The sequence below is a fragment of the Penaeus vannamei genome, chromosome 27 (genome assembly GCF_042767895.1).
Source record: "Penaeus vannamei isolate JL-2024 chromosome 27, ASM4276789v1, whole genome shotgun sequence".
Taxonomy (NCBI): domain Eukaryota; kingdom Metazoa; phylum Arthropoda; class Malacostraca; order Decapoda; family Penaeidae; genus Penaeus; species Penaeus vannamei.
This window is the reverse complement of record NC_091575.1, coordinates 16,692,070-16,709,569: the sequence shown is the minus strand read 5'-3', so window position 1 is coordinate 16,709,569 and position 17,500 is coordinate 16,692,070. Positions and strand designations below refer to the sequence as shown.

Below are 17,500 nucleotides of genomic sequence, written 5' to 3'. Positions count from 1 at the left end.
TCTATTTTTTTTTTTTTTTTTTATGATTCTCTTCTTCTGCCTTCTTCTCTTTCTCCTCCTCCTCCTTCTGCATCTTCTTCTATCTCTCCTCCTACTCCTCCTCTTCCGCCTCTTCCTTGCCCTTCTCCTCTACTCCCTTTCCTCTTCCTCCGCTATTTCTCCCTCCCCCTTTCTTTCTCTTCACACCGAAAGCATAGAGACTCCTCACCCTCCTGCCCCTCCTCCTCCTCCTCCTCCCAGTAAGCTGTAATTGCTCCTCACCTCATTTTGAAAAAAAAAAATCCCAGATCCGAAGACCTCCTTTCTCGGGCCACCTTCAAGGGCTTGGACTTCGAGATATCTCATTATGGAGACCCTAAATTAGAATTCCTAACATTTTGTGAATTGGGTTATGGGGATAATTAAAAAAGAGAGTCATTGTGCTCCGCTGTTTGTCTACGATGGTTCTCTCATTTTGTTTTATATTTTTTGTCAACATTTGTATCTTATTATATATTTTTCCGTCATCCTTTTGGGGGGTGTTTCCTTATTTCTTTTATTGCGTATTTCGCCATCATTTTTGGGGAGAAAATTATTTTTTCTCCTTTTTCCAAAATTCCCATATTGTATTTCTGGGATCATTAAGTTTGCCTTATTATGTTGGGGAAGAGGAGGGCAGGGGGAGGGGTCGGAGGGGGGCACTGCCGGCTTTTGTTCTGAACAATGTGACGTTCAAATGCAATCGAAAACGTAATTCATTATTACATATCCCTCGTCAACGAATTCAGTCTCCCATTATATCGGATTTCATTGTTTATTTATGCAGAAATTATTGAATTAATTGAGGGGATGGATTGAGAGAATGAGAGATCGTTGATAGATTTTGTCAATTAATCATTTCATGGAAGGGAGAGCGGTCGTGGTCGCTTTGATTAGATGAAACGAGACCACTGACCCTTTTTATCTTTTCTATCTCAGTTTCTTATCATGTCCCACATACTGGACACGTTCTCGACACGTTGAGATTGTAATGCATTGGCTCTGATTGTTTGTTTTGTTTGTTTTTATTTTTTTGGTGGAAATGTTCATTATTGTCGATATGTTATCATTTAGTATTTTTTAGTTTATGTATTTACTTTCAATTGTTGTTGCTGATATTGTTATTTTTCTACTCTTGCTGTATGTGCGACGGTCGCCTGAACTCCCTCCCCCAAAGGTCGCTCGATCCCCGGCCGCCGTGTCTCGTGAATTGAGCAATCACAGCCACGTCTATTTAGCAGTCAGTCAACGCACTCGTAATCGGCCCCGAAACTCACATATAAAATCTTCCTCTTGAACACGAAACGAGCGCGCGAGAGAGAAAGAAGAAAGAATAATTGAAATATACCTGCCACCCCAAAAAGAGGAGCGCAGAAAAAAGTTGATTAGGGAGCATCTGCATGGAAGCATAAAATCTGTGTTTTCTCGAGCTTTTTGCTAATCTGTTTCTCGCCTCCGGTTCATTCACAGGGTCATTGGGCGATCGAATCACGTGCCTTAAAACGGCTAAATAGCGTTATTAAATCCGACGACCAAAATAGTTGGTAGGTCCCGTTCAAACTCCACCAGATAGTTGAGGCTATTATTTCTGGTTTAATACACGTAATTGCTAGCTAACAAGGCTGGAATTATACCCCGAGCTCTTTCAGGCCGTCAGACTCCAATTTGCTTCTACGCTGAACATTTTTATTGTTTTATTTTTATTTTATATCATGTCAAAGCTGCACACGCAAATGGTAGGGATTACTGGGTTCCGTTCTGCAACTCCTCCCCCCCTCTCCCCTTCTCTCCCTTCCGGTGTATCCGTCCCTCACTCATTCCTATCCGTGTCTGTGTGTCTCTCTCCTTTCTCTTATCCTATCTCCCTTCCTATATTTGTCTCTGTTCATGTCGACGTAGAGGGAATGTACAAATTCCCTGCATTTCGGAAACATTCCACTTTCTGTGTGTGTGTGTGTGTGTGTGTGTGTGTGTGTGTGTGTGTGTGTGTGTGTGTGTGTGTGTGTGTGTGTTTGCGTGTGTGTATAAGAGAGAGAGAGAGAGAAAGAGGCAGAGAGAGAGAGAGAGAGAGAGAGAGAGAGGAGAGAGAGAGAGAGAGAGAGAGAGAGAGAGAGAGAGAGAGAGAGAGAGAGAGAGAGAGAGAGAGGGAGGGAGGGAGGGAGGGAGGGAGGGAGAGAGGGAGGGAGGGAGGGAGGGGGGTAGAGCGAGGGAGAGAGAGGGGTGAATATCAAACGAAAAAAATAAAAAAAAGCAAGACCTTGTAAACCCGTCTCCCTCTCCTTTCCCGCCCCGTTCCTCCCCCTTCCCTTTCATTCCTTTCCGTCTCCTACCCTATCGGCCTCTCCCTCCCCTGAAGGGAAGCCCCCGGGTTTAGTACATGAAGGAGAAGGAGCGGGGCTGCGTGTTGTTGGCGCAAGCTTGTACAAACTAATTAATGCAGTCCTGGTTATAAAAGCGGAAGAGATATGAAATTCATAGTGTGGAAAGTTCCTGTGGGTTCTGTGGAGTCTTGCACACCTGCGAAGTCCCATACAGCCTCGAGTTGCTGCACTGTGCCTTTGGGTTCCATGCAGGTGGTTGATGAATTGCCAACTGTTTTCCTCCTATCAGAGGATTGTTTATTTTCACTTGTCAGATGGTTGTTTGGGATGGTAGCTCTTGACCATCCCCCAGAGGGTTGCTTATTCCCACCTTTAAGATGGTTGATTATTGCCACCCCCAGTGGTTGCTCATTTTCACTTGTCAGATGGTTATTTATTCCCACCTCCAAGATGATTGTCTGTTGTCTGTTGTCACTTCCCAGACGGTTGCTTAGAATTGACTTAAAGATGGGCACGTTTTGCCATCTCTCAGATGACTACTTGCTCGTATTGTCGTCTTGTGTTAAGTTTCATTAGATTTTCCTGGTAATTGGTTACTTACATGTATACGAATGGTCATTTTTCTTACTTCTTTCCATACTCAGATTTGATTTACCCCGCAGTAGCGGAGTAAATCACTACCTGTCCCCTCATAGATGGTTACTGGTTCCCAATAACAGGGTTGCTGCCTCCTCAGTCACAACGATATCTGCGGCCATCTTTCATCGCTCAGATAGTTACGATCTTTAAATATCACATGATTCTTAGTTACGACCATATCTCCTACCATCTATTCCTCTCAGATGGTTACCACCTTCCATGCCAGATGGTTGAGGCTCCCCGGTCCCCGCCAACTGGTAAGCCTCCAGCTCCCCGGCCAGATTCTGCTTCCGTGTTGATTCGGCCAATATTTACGTTGTGTGTTAGATGAAGAGGTTAATTTGAAGACAAATTCCCCAAGTGTAAATTCGCCGGTTATGGCGGGATTGTTTGTTCTAAATTATCACATCTTTTGAACCAAATATCCTTCTGCGTCAAAGGGAATGGGATATATTTCGGTGTTGACCCTAAGATTTTTTTTTCTTTCTTTAGTGGATGGTTTCGCTCACTATGAACTTTCTTTTACTTTGTATATCTTCCTCATTATCATAATAATGTAGGTGTGGCAATTTACAGTATACTAATGTATTTCATCCAGCACATAACGGTATGCGATATGCACTATGTTCATCCTAGCCTCACCGTACTTATCTAAACATGCCCTTACGATGAATTGATTGCTCATTAATGCCTGTTTATCTCTAATTTTACAAGTGATTTAACTCAGATTCCTCTTTCCCAATTTGTTGCGTTAACTGTCTGTCCGTCCATGTTCATCTCCAACAGTCGAATACTCGTTATAGCCATTTACTCCTTATTTTTTTCAAACATTTGCAACTGCAAGCAAAATGATGGTGAAAATGGTTTGTTGTTAAAGGAACGCAGAACATTCGCGGCTCGGATTAGTGGACTTGAAAGAGAGGAAAGGATGAGGGGAAGGGAGGGAAAGAGAAGGGAGAGAGAGAGGGACGAGAAGACGAGAAGAGGAGAGGACAGGGAAAGGGAGACGAACCGGATGGAGAAGTTATAAAAGGAGAGAAAAAAGAAGAAATACTAAATATTCACAGACAAACCGAGGAGAGACAGCAACAGGGAAATGAGCCGAGACAAATAGACTGCGTAAGATAGAGAAGGGAAATAACAAGCGTTGTTGAAGGTATCCATCAACAAGAAAAAAAGGACAGCTTGATATTGATTTTTTATTTTTTTTGTGATGAAAAAATACGTTTTGCAAAGAGAAAAAAAGTGGACGACATTGAGGAAACGTGGAATGATAACCCAAGGTACATATTTTTTCGGTTAAATAGAGGTACTGAAACAAAATATTGTTTTAGAGTAAGAGTGGTATTCGTCTATGCTGACGATTTCCATATAATTTTGTATATGCTTCCAATCTGTCAAAGTTGCTCTACTTTTAGCCTATCTACAAAGCCCACGTATATATTTTTTCAGCGTCCGTGTGTGTAGTGCTTTAGTAGTGGCCAATGTTTTAAAACGATCGGGGTCGTCCTGGTGACATATTTATTTTCGTTTGTCTATTCTCTTTTATTTCGTGGATCGTATTCGTATTTTTGTTTTTATTTGATTTATTCATTTTTACCTATTTTTGTCTCTGTTATGGTGTCGATGTTTACCGTTTGTTTGTGTGTGTGTGTGAGAGCGAGGATGTGAGTGACAGCCTAGATGAACAAGGAAATAAGTGGGTCAGTGAGTGATTGACTGGGGAGTAAGGAAGTATGTGAGTGTTTGTATGTGTTTATTTATTATCTGATACACACATACACGTTTATGTGTGCATGTATGCCCGCATGTGCGTCTGTGCGGTCGCGTGCGTGAGTGAGTGTCTCATCAGGGTACGAGGCAGGTCATGGCAGGCGACAGCGGCGCGTGAGGGAAGAGGCAGCGACGGCGGCGGCAGCATCTTGAAGGCTCAGTGATCAGCCGTCGCATCTTTGATCACGCGGAGAGGGAGTGACGCCGCTCAGGGAACAAACATGTTGCACTGCACGAATGGCGCGCCCGGCCTTTCCTTTTTATTCGTAAGGGGAGATCGGGATCTTGGATTTGAGATTATGTAAAAAAGATATGTGTTGAACATGCACTCCATCTTTATACGGATACCTGTATATATGTGCTATGTACTCTCTCTCTCTCTCTCTCTCTCTCTCTCTCTCTCTCTCTCTCTCTCTCTCTCTCTCTCTCTCTCTCTCTCTCTCTCTCTCTCTCTCTCTCTCTCTCTCTCTCTCTCTCTCTCTCCTCCCTCCCTCCCTCCCTCCCTCCCTCCCTTCCTCACTCTCTCTCTCTCTCTCTCTCTCTCTCTCTCTCTCTCTCTCTCTCTCTCTCTCTCTCTCTCTCTCTCTCTCTCTCTCTCTCTCTCTCTCTCTCTCTCTCTCTCCCCTCTCCCTCCCTCCCTCCCTCCCTCCCTCCCTCCCTCCCTTTCCCTCCCTTTCCCTCCCTTTCCCTCCCTTTCCCCCCCGTCTCCCTCCCTCCCTCTCCCTCCCTCCAACCATATCGCATCCATGGCCGTTATAGACATGAACACCGACGAAATATTCCCTTCCCAAGGCCTAATGCACTCCTAATCATGGAAAGAGAATAAAAAAATAGCGCGAAATAGAATATCAGACAAACACAAGCGTCGCGCACACACGCACAAAGTCACATTACACCCATAAATGGAGACATCTTGTGGCTGATTGAGTTTTACGAGAGAGTTTGTCACATGGAAAGAGGCGGAGGGGGAGAGGGAGGGGGAAGAAGGTGGAGACGGAGGGAGAGGTAGGAAGGAGAGTGGGAGGGGGAATGGGTGGTGGTGGAGGGAAAAGGGAGAGGGATGAGGAGAAGGGATGAAAGGGGAGAGAGTATAGGAAGGGGAAAGAGAGTGGTGGTGGAGGGAAAGAGAGAGGGTGGTGGTGGAGGAAAAGAGAGAGGGTGGTGGTGGAGGGAAAGAGAGAGGGTGGTGGTGGAGGGAAAGAGAGAGGGTGGTGGTGGAGGGAAAGAGAGAGGGTGGTGGTGGAGGGAAAGAGAGAGGGTGGTGGTGGAGGGAAAGAGAGAGGGTGGTGGTGGAGGGAAAGAGAGAGGGTGGTGGTGGAGGGAAAGAGAGAGGGTGGTGGTGGAGGGAAAGAGAGAGGGTGGTGGTGGAGGGAAAGAGAGAGGGTGGTGGTGGGAGGGAAAGAGAGAGGGTGGTGGTGGAGGGAAAGAGAGAGGGTGGTGGTGGAGGGAAAAGAGAGAGGGTGGTGGTGGAGGAAAAGAGAGAGGGTGGTGGTGGAGGGAAAGAGAGAGGGTGGTGGGTGGAGGGAAAGAGAGAGGGTGGTGGTGGAGGGAAAGAGAGAGGGTGGTGGTGGAGGGAAAGAGAGAGGGTGGTGGTGGAGGGAAAGAGAGAGGGTGGTGGTGGAGGGAAAGAGAGAGGGTGGTGGTGGAAAGAGAGAGGGAAGGATGGGGACAAAGAGAGTGGGTAAGAGGGGGAGGATGGGCGGGGGAAGATAGAGAGAGGAATGAAAGAGACTGGAGCCTTCTTGCCTAGTACTTGTTATTGTAGACTGAGAATTACTTTTAGGTTTCCCGCCCCTGGATATATGATTACCGAAAGTACAATGCGAAAGTTGATGAATGAATATCCTGTTTTTATTATTATTGTTATTATCATCACTGTTTGGTCGAATTTATTTTTCATGATATTTTCGTATACATTTTCCAGAAGGGGAAGGATTTTAAGATAGAAATCCACAAGATGAAAACAGTTTGAAAAAAGATTCTCAAGTTTCGGAAGTGTTGTTGATACAGCACGCAACCAAGTTGAGCTCGACTCCCTACATCGTCGGCGGTAACAAGATTTAGGCATATATTAGATTTGTAGACGAGCAACGTGTTCACCCCTCCCCCCATCCCGTCTGGTCTCTCCCCCACCCACTCTGACGCTTCCCCCTTCCCTTCTGATGTCTCCTCCCCTCCCCATTTACCCCTACCCCATCCGCTCTGACGCCTCCCCCTTTCCCCTCTGACCCTTCCCTCTGATTCCCTTCCCCACCCCTCCTCCACCCAGCTTACACAGTTATCTCGCGATATTGAGGGAAGAGGGGAAAGTGGGGGGAGGGGGTGACTAGAAGAGCCGATAAAGAAAAAAAAGTAAATGGTTTAGAAGACAAGGCGGAAATATACTAGCAGGTAAATAGACTTAAAAATAAGCAAATATACGGATAGACACACAGGAAGACAGACAGTATACAGATGGACAGACTGACTAAAAAACAGACAAAAATGCATGCCCAAACGCTACACAGACATAAATGTTTATAAAAGCAGGCAGGGAGACAGCTATGTAGGCGGGCAGGCAGGCAGGAAGAAAGGCAGGCGAGCAAGCAAACAAGCAGACGGGCTAGCAGTCAGACAGGCAAGCAAGCAAGCAGGCAGACAGATAGACAAACGAGCGAACAAGTAGACAGCTAGACAGTCAAGAATGCGGATAGATAAAATCGCGATTTGCAGTGCATGGAAGTCCAAATTTTGCCATAGATAATTAGGGCAGGCGACAAACTATTTTTTTCCGGATACGAAATCTTTCCCGACCAGGTAAAGTTTCATTAAATGAGGATTTGTTATGATTGTGAGAAAGAACGAAAAAGAAATCGGCAAGCGAGGGAAAATCGTAAGGCAATTGGGTAAAAGAAGGGTGATGCTGGAATGATTTTAAGAAATAGGTTGAATAAAGAACATGAAAGTGTGGAATAATTTTAGGGAGGGAGCGGAGCTGGATAAAGAGGATGGATAACCAAAAAATGAGAGCAGGGGATGAGGAACATAAAAACAAGAAAAAAGATGAGAATCAGGAGGATTAGTTGAATGGTAATAAGAGATGGGGATATGTAGCATAAGAACTGAGATGAAAGAATGCGAAGAATAAGAAAAGGTAAATAAGAGAACATATATATATGGTGAAAAAAGATTAAGATAGAGGATGAATAGAGTACAAGAAGTAAAGAAAAGAGGCTGTGGTAATTATTTATGTGCATATATATTGGGGAAATTATCCGAGGCAGGCATGATCCGCGCGTGCAAGAAGTACATGTCCCAAGGCACGACCCCAACCGAGGGCGGGAGGTATCAGTGCACGTGGGCGGACGGGGGTGGTACTTTCACCCCCCCCCCCTCTCAGTTCTACCCGCCCCACCCACTGCAGTAATGGGATTATCGTAAGGCTTCCATTTATCTGGGGTGGGAAGGGGATGTGCCCTTTGTCTCCCTCCCACTTCCATCACCCCATCCTTACCCCTGTTTAGCTACCCCCCCCCTCCCTTCGCCTCCTTTCCCGGTACAGGCAATCTCTGTTTCAGTGGCGACCTTCAACTGCGGTTCAATTGTCGGTCTTGATATCGTTCCCTGGGTCACCTTGATCGCTTATTGAATCGCCTTCGAGTGAGAGGGTGATATGATTAAGCTCCGCCAGTCTCTATCAGTACGCACACATATACACGCGCACACGCACACGCACAAGCACAAGCACAAGCACACCGACACGCCCTCTCTACTCCCCTTTCTACCTTCCTCTTGCTTCCTTCTCCTCTCTCCCTCCTCCTTCCCCTCTCTCCCTCCTCCTTCTCATCTCTCCTTCCTCCTTCCCCTCTCTCCCTCCTCCTTCCCCTCTCCCTCTCTCCCTCCTCCTTCCCCTCTCCATCTCTCCCTCCTCCTTCCCCTCTCCATCTCTCCCTCCTCCTTCCCCTCTCCATCTTTCCCTCCTCCTTCCCCTCTCCCTCTCTTCCTCTCTCCATCCTCCTTCCCCTCTCCCTCCTTCTTCCCCTCTCTTCCTCCTCCTTCCCCTCTCTCTCCCTCCTCCTTCCCTCCCCCGACGCCACTCTCCGCCCGAGGAAGGCGTGTCAAGACGGCGCCGCACCGCTCAGGGCGACCGTATCCGACGCGGAGAACTTAAGAACGTGATTTGGATCTCGCCCTAATCTCGCGGCCGAGCGATGGCAGGCGCTTTGTGGCCGCTCGCTTCGCCCCGGATCCGCGGGGGGCTTTGTTGACACCTTCGCGCCGAGTCCTTTTCTTCGCCCTCCTCCTTTCGCTTTATTCTTTCTCTGCTCTTGAGGGTGTTCGTGTTTTGGTGTTTCTTTTCGTTTTGGCTTTTGTGACTTTTGGATTTTTGGTTTGTGTCTGTTTGCTGGTTTGTTCTCTCTCTTTCTCTCTGTCTTTCTCTTTCTCTGTCTCTCCCTCCATCTCTTTATCATTGCATTTCTAATATTTCTGCAAATCATGTTTATGTTATAGAAGAACGAGGAACAGTAGAAGCATGTTATAAAAGTTCTGTCAATGAGCTGCCTGTAATGAACAAAAGCAGGGCTTGCATGATAGATAACGATAGGGATAAGGAACGGTTCACAACGAGGGCGCTGATCCGATGATCCCGAGGGCCCTCCCGAGCTGCCCCGAGTGGCGTGGCGTGCTCGGGCAGATGGATGGCTTTCGGGCGGGCGGGCAAATTCGGGCGGAATTTATTAGTCATTAGGAGTCGATAAGGCGGCGCTAAATGGAGGATGGGTGTAATTGATACGCTGCGGGCGTGCCTGATGGGCGATCGAGGGCCGCCGGCGAGGTATATGGGCGGGGTTTATGAGGTATGGGCGTGATTATAGGATGAGAGTGTGCTGGGAGGAGGGAAGCGTAAGCCAGGGCGTGAGTGGTGGGGATGGGGGCGGCGGTGCCGAGCTGTGGGCGTGGCTGTGAAGATGCTTCATTGTTGATAAGATGGGGTATTAATCCGCCGATGCAGTGTATGATCGATGAGATGGCATGTTGAGGCGTTGCTGGTGCAGTGACGCCTTGCTGATAAGACGATGATGGACGTGGTATGAGCCGTTGAAGGGCCTTTGGTGCTTTATCTTTTCCCTTGCTGTATGTGTGTAGTGTGAATCAGTTCCCTGTGATCGTGCTTGCAAGGTCACACTTGACGCAACTGCGTCCGTGAGTCACCATTGCCAGGGGTTCAAGGCACCGACCAAGGCACCGAGGGCATTGTGCGGCACCGAGGCACCTTGAATGGCAGTTTACAGGCGTCGTAAATGGTGCGAATAATTAGTGCTACCCACGGCTGTGTGGAGAGCAATTAGAGCGGTGGGTGTTTACGCACGGTAATTAATTAGTTGTGGCGAAAGTGTGCCTTCCTCGCTCCCTTGGTTGCGGCCGTGGCGTGGCACCATCGAGTCACCACCAAGCCGCCTTCTAGAATCAGGCAGCCACTTTCTAGAATCATCCAGCCAGCACCTAGACAGCATCCGTTTAGGCACCGCCCGGTGAGGGCAAAGCAGAGCAGAGCAGAACAAAGCTGAGTGGAACACAGCACAAGGCAGCAGAGTTTGGGAGGGGAAGGAAGAAGAGAAGACTAAAGGAAATGAGATGACAAGAGAGGAGAATAAAGGATAAGAGAAGCGCGAAGGAGAGAAGGGAAAAGAGAGGGCACGAGAGTAGACAGGAAGGGAGGGGAAGAGAAGAGTGGAGGGTAGGGGTGATGAGAGGAAAAGAGTTAAATCACGTTGGCGAGGTGAGAGGGCAGTAGGTGTAAGCAGAAATGAAGACTGGAGGGGAAAGCGGGAGGGCGAAAGAGGGGGCGGGGAATGGAAGTGAATGGGATGGGGAGGAGTGATTGGTGAGGGCTGGGGATTTGAGGGTGAGGGGTGCGGAGTGGACGTGGAAGTCAGGACTGAGAGAGATGCAAGGCCGTGTCCACACTTGCAGCGGGCAGTCGCGGGCATGCGGAGCGGGACGGGCAACTGTTTCGTTTCTCTGACATCACTGAATGCGTATGATCTTATGAATAAACTGAGTAAAATGAACTAAGTAAACTTTATCTTCATTGATTATTTTCGTGCCGTCATTGAGTAAACGCTTGAATCGCGATGCTCAAGCGAGAAAGCTAACTGTTTACCGTTCCCACGCCCGCGCTCGCTCGCTGCCAGTGAAACGCTTCAGCCCGCTTGTGCCTGCTCGCCGCCAGTGTGGACGCGGCCCGAGGGGTAAGGGTGAGGGCTGGGAGTTAGGAAAGGGAGGGAGAGGGAGGAGTGGCGTGTGAGGGGTGAGGGCTGGGAGTTAGGAAAGGGAGGGTGGGGGAGGAGGAGTGGCGTGTGAGGGGTGAGGACTGCGAGTTAGGAAAGGGAGGGTGAGGGAGGAGGAGTGGCGTGTGAGGGGTGAGGGCTGGGAGTTAGGAAAGGGAGGGAGAGGGAGGAGTGGCGTGTGAGGGGTAAGGACTGCGAGTTAGGAAAGGGAGGGTGAGAGAGGAGGAGTGGCGTGTGAGGGGTGAGGACTGGGAGTTAGGAAAGGGAGGGTGGGGGAGGAGGAGTGGCGTGTGAGGGGTGAGGACTGGGAGTTAGGAAAGGGAGGGTGGGGGAGGAGGAGTGGCGCCTGCGCGGTGAGGACTGGGAGTTAGGAAGCGAAGGGTGAGGGCGGACGAGTGGCATGTGAGGGGCGAGGGCTGGGAGTTAGGAAAGGGAGGGAGAGGGAGGAGGAGTGGCGTGTGAGCGGTGAGGGCTGGGAGTTAGGAAAGGGAGGGTGAAGGAGGAAGAGTGGCGTGTGAGGGGCGAGGGCTGAGATGTGAGGGAGTAAAGCAGGGAGGTGAGATGGAGGAGTGGGGGTTGAGGGCTGGGAGGGGAAGGGAGAGTAGATGAGGGTGAGAAGTGAGGGCTCAGACGAGGAATGAGGGGACAGGAGTGATGAGTGTTGGGTAAGGACTGAGGGGTGAGGGATGGGAGGTGAGGGGACGTGAGGGGAACGGAGAGATAATGGAAATAAGGTGGACATAAACGAGGAAATAAAGAGAGCATCTCTGAGAGGTGAAAATTCTAACGTTTCACTGCTCGCGTCGCGCTCCCGAACAAAGAGATTTTTTTTGTTCATGTTATTGATAAGTTCATTAAATTATAGGACAACAGATGCGACATACAGTTTTTGTTCCGTTTTATTTGACTCTCTTTGTGTGTGTATGTGCTCGAGAGAGAGAGAGAGAGGGAGGGAGGGGGAAGGGAGGAGGGAGGAGGGAGGAGGGAGGAGGGAGGAGGGAGGAGGGAGGAGGGAGGAGGGAGGAGGGAGCGAGGGAGGGAGGGAGGGAGGGAGGGAGAGAGAGAGAGGGAGGGAGGGAAGTAAAAAGAGAGAGGGAGGGAGGGGAGTAGAAAGAGAGAGAGAGGGAGGGGGGGGTAGAAAGAGAGAGGGAGGGAGGGAAGTAGAAAGAGAGAGAGAGGGAGTGAGGGAAGGAGAGAGAAAGAGAGTGAGTGAGGGAGGGAGGAAGAGAGGGAGGGAGGGAGGGAGGGAGGGAAGGAAGGAAGGAGGGAGGGAGAGGGAGGGAGGGAAGGAAGGAAGGAGGGAGGGAAGGAAGGAGGGAGGGAGGGAGGGAAGGAAGGAGGGAGGGAAGGAAGTAAGGAGGGAAGGAGGAAGGAAGGAGGGAGGGAAGGAAGGAAGGAAGGAGGGAGGGAAGGAAGGAGGGAGGGAAGGAAGGAGGGAGGGAAGGAAGGAGGGAGGGAAGGAAGGAGGAAGGGAAGGAGGGAGGGAGGGAGGGAGGGAGAGAGAGAGGGAGGGATTTGTGTGCGTGCACGCGTGCGTGTGTGCGTGCACGCGTGCGTGTGCGCGTGTGCATATGTATGTCAATTAGGATCTGTTCTGTTTCTTTTGGCATGATCAGTTTTTTATCGTCTCTCTAAGCGAATCATCACACCCACTCTCGTCGAAGATGAAGGTGTCAGATAAATGGCCCGACACATTTAAGTGCACAGTGGCATATATGGGCAGCGACAGATTATCTGGATGACTGTCACAAATTCATCCTCAAACATGTTTTTCATGGAAGAAGAAATAAAAATCTAACAAGACGATACGACGTAAATAAAAGATGACATAAAACGTTGCAACTTGATCTGGTGTTCATCCTGTGAAAAACTTGTGAAAAAAATCCTTGAATGTTGCAGGAAGATCACGAGCGCACTTGTCATATGATTTCTGGATTTGTCCTCGGTGCGTTGCATTTTAAAAGCCGAATATTAATTAAAGTTGAAGTTGGCAATTGCCGGATTGAATAAAAGATCGGGAGTCAACATCCGCTCCCTTGATTGAAGTCCGTTTCAATAAACTGGTTGAGTTGCTTGTGTTTATTTGCATTGTTTTATATGATCCCCATGGGGGTGGGGGGGGGGGGCTTTCGCCGTTTTGTTCCTTTTTCGCATTCAGGGGCCGAGTGTCTATGAATTGAGGATCGGTTCTATCAGATATCATATTCTATCTTATTTCTATTTCTATTTGAGCTCTTATTTTTGTTCTCAATAATATAAATATTGATAGTAATAATAATAGTAATTATTATATTTATGTTAATGATAATTATGTTACTGATGATTATGATATTGAAGGTAATAATGATGATGATAATGATAATAATAATAATGATAATGATAATCATGAAAGTAATAATGTTAATAATAATAATGATACTGATAAAAAGGTAAGTAATAACAATAATGATAATAATAATAATAATAGTAATACAAATAATGATAATAATAATGATAATAGTAATACAAATAATGATAATAATAATGACAATATTAAAGGAAATGATGATTATTGTGATAACAGCAACAATTATTATCATCATAACCATCGTTGCCTTCACTGCTAATTTCCCCTTCGTATACTATATGTACCGACATCGAGCCGATAAAATCTTTAATATCGGGCAGGAGGCAAGGTTTTAGAGATTACAAAGCCACGGCCTGCAACGTGTGCAACAACGGGCCTCACTCCCATACGAGGCAGGTAGTCTTCTGATTGAGTTATGGCGCCGCCGTGATGCATACACTGAGTTATCACTTCCTCCCTTCTCTCTAACCTCCCTTTATCTCCCTCGCACTAGCATGCTGCACTGATTACTGACCCTGCATCACCCTACATCACCCTAGTAATTGGGGAAACCGTCGCCCGTCACACCCTTAGTGACCATGGGTACCCGTCACCCTGTACATCCTCCCTCATCCACAGTCCTCACCCTGCCATATGCTACCCACCCAACGACCTTTAGTTAGTCACTCACTCACTTTCAGGCGTTTGTGAGTAAAGGTTTGGGGAGGGGGGCATAGGAGGGAGGGAGTACAGGGCAGGGGAGGGGGGGGAGTAAGGGGCGGGTGGGCGTCGGCATGGTGCATCCCTAAAAAACAACTGGCGAAAGGTGGGCGAGGGACACGTCTGGGCAGTGGGTATGCACAGTTATTGCTCAACAGTACAGCCTCCTGCTACGCCACAAGGGAGAGGATGAGAAAGGGAAGGAGAAAATGGATGAGAAGGAGAAGAAGGTAAGGTAAAAGAAGGAAAAGGAAAAAGAGAAGCTAAAGATAATGTAAAAAAAAAAAAATGAAAATGAAAATGAGAAGAAAGAGTGAAATGAGGAGAAGTAAAAACAAAAAGAGAAGAAGGAAAATAACAAGAAACAGGAAAAATGGCAAGGAAAAGAAAAAAAAATTGGGGGAAAAGCAGAAAAAAGAAGAAAAGACAGGAGAAGACGGAGAAGGGAAAAAAGATTAGAAGAAGGAGGATAAACAGGGGAAAAAACAGGAGTGAAAATAGAAGTGTGGGAGGAAGAGGAAGAGGTAGTAAAGGGGGAGGAGGAAGAACAGAAGAATGAGAAGAGAAAGCAAGAAGAAAGGAAAATAGTATAAAGAGAATGCGAAGGAGAGGGAGGAGGGCGTTGTCTGTGTGTCCCGCACCATAACTCAGCGCCGTCAGGAGTCCTCCGGGCGGCGCTTACCTGCATACTGATGTTTGCTTCGCTGTTGTCTGCCATCTGCCGAGCCGCTTGCAGGTTCTAATAGCTGCTGAGCTGTCTGCCGCCGCGACGGACTGCCTCCACGCGCGTTCTGCAGCGGGTGTCTTGTCACTCGGGAATCACGCGTCGCCGTGCGCGTTTTCAGACTAGTTATGTTGTTTTGCGATCCTTAGTGCCTGTGTTGCTGCTATCATCATCAGAAGCATCATCATTATTAGCTGACATTATCATTATCATCATTATCAGCTAATATCATCATCCTCTTCATCATCATCATCATCCTCTTCATCCTCAATTATCATCTTCAGCATCATCCTCAATTATCATCTTCAGCATCATCATCATCATCATCATCATCATCGTCTTCATCACCATTCTCTTCGTCATCATAATCATAATCTGGGATCGATATCATTTTCCTCACTCTCCCTCCTCCATGCCCCTCCACATCCCCCCCCCCCCCTCTTTCTCCCTCCCTCCCCATCCAGGGATTCCCCTCATTGGCTATTGGATGACTGTCACACTCCTTATCGTGTCTCAGCATGCCATGAACGCGCGCGCTTATGTCGTAGCCTTGTACCTGTCAGGCTACAAGTCCTTGCTACCGCCGCATTGCCATACATGCATAGAGGCTACAAAAGCTTCACGGTGCAATGTGTGTCGCGCCCTCTCACGCTTTCGAGTGGAGGAGGTGAATGAGCGCTGATCAGGAGGTGGGTGAGTGGATGCGTGGAGTAATGAATGAATGAGCGTGTAGGTGAGAAAGTAAGTCAATGAGCGAGTGAGTGAGTGAGGCAGTTAGTAGGCAAGTCAGTGGGTTAGGAACTAAGCCTGAGTGATGACTGGGTGAGTGAATGAGTAAATAAGCAAGCAGGGAATCAAGTCCATAAGTAAGTGAGTAAGTAAATAAGCAAGCAGTCAATGAGTAATTACGTGAGTAATTAAGTGAATGAGTTAGTGAGTGAGTGACTCTAATGAATGGGTATAAAACCTAGTGCAGTCTTAGAAAAGAGCGTCAGGACTAAGGGGAGGAGAGAGATGGGTAGCTTGAGAGGGAAGTGTGAAGGGAAGATTAATGAAGAGTGAGAGATGAGGGGAGAGCGAGGGGGGAGGATATAGGAAGGAAGGATGAAAACGTGTTAAGAGGAATTGAAAAGGGATACAAACGGAGAAGGAGAGAGGGCGAAAGGAGAGGGAGAGAGAGAGAGAAAGAGAGCAGGAAAAGGAAGGGAGGAACGAAGAAAGGGAGAGAGAAAAGGAGGAAAGTAAAGAGTGGGAAAGACGGAAAGAGATGGTGGGAGGGAGAAGGAAGGAAGAAGACATAATATAGCAGATAGAAGGTGGAAGATAAAAGGGAGGAAGAAAGGATAAAGAGGAAAAGAAAGAGAGAGAGACAGAGAGAGAGAGAGAGAGAGAGAGAGAGAGAGAGAGAGAGAGAGAGAGAGAGAGAGAGAGAGAGAGAGAGAGAGAGAGAGAGAGAATGGGATACAATGAAGAGTCCGAAGAAGAGGAAGACAAGAGGATTATATTCACAGAGTGGAAAAAGGGAAATGTAAAAAGAAAACAAAAACGAAGGCGGCTGAAAAGAAGGAAGAGAAGGACACTTCAGTATGGAAGTTCGAGAAGTGTGAATAGCCTGAGGAGAAGAATGAGATAAGAGGAGACTGATGGAGGAAGAGAACTGAATGAGAAAATGAGGACTGAAGTGATGTCGAGAAGGAGGGGTGAGGGGCAGGGGAAGGAGGAGGGAGAGCAGAGGATGAAGCAGTGGGAAGGAGGAGGAGGAGCAGGGAGAGTAGAACGGGGAGGAGGAATAGAGGAATGAGAAGGGGGAGCAAGGGAAGAGGGGGGAGGGGGCAGGGGAAGGATGAATAGGGGCATAGGAAGGGGGAGGGGAGGGGGCAGGAGAAGGTCGAGCTAAATGGAGGGTGTAAGTGACTGTTGAGATATTGAGGCAGGGGAGATATGGAAATGCAGTCAGGCGAGCGAAGGGGTTTGCACACAGGGGCTCCGCGCACCTGGAATGTTCGAGAGGGAATGCAGATCCCAGGGACTAAGGGTGAGGCTGAAGGGTGGGAGTTAAGGGTTGAAGAACTGAGGCTGCTGAAGGTTTTCTGGCCTAGGAAAAGGGAGGAAGAGAAGAGGGACAAGAAGGAAAGGGAGAATGAGAGCGAGAAGGACAAGGAGAGAGAGAGGGAGAGGGAGAGAGAGAGACAAGGAGAAGGGGAAGGAAAGAAAGAGAAGGAGAAGAGAGTGTTGCATGCAGTAAGGGGGCGTATGTTTGGCTTAGACACCAAATGCAATTTCGCTAGTCCTACATGCACTAGTTCCAGACAAGGAGCCAGGAGGTGGAGGGTGAACAGCCTTGGGCTTAACAACAAAAAGGGAAAATGTAAAAGGGGAGCAAAAACAAGGGTGAGTGAACACGCCTCTTACGTGACCGAGATATTTAGTGTAAGCACGACCAGGCCCCAGGGGAAGTTAGCATGCATAGGGCGGCGACAGATCGAGAAAAATGCCGCCGTTGCCCCGTCGGCGGTGAGAAAGGGGCGGCAGAGGCGCTGTCAGGACAACATCCGTCAAAGTGCCGGTCAATAAGACTCGGCCAGGCTTGACGGCTGTTATTTCCTGGCCGGGGTTAACGCTGGGAGTTTATTGCTCCGCCGGGATATTTACGTTCAACGATTTGTCAACTGTCGGCGAGGAGACTAGCTACCTCCACCGCGGCGCT

General features: G+C 48.2%; 1 protein-coding gene across 6 annotated transcripts in view; it reads right to left on the bottom strand.

The window, feature by feature from the left end:
- The window catches only part of LOC113810249 (discoidin domain-containing receptor 2), a 751,580-nt gene that overhangs the window by 617,552 nt on the left and 116,528 nt on the right, over nt 1-17,500 (bottom strand). The gene's annotated exons all lie outside the window — the stretch shown is intronic.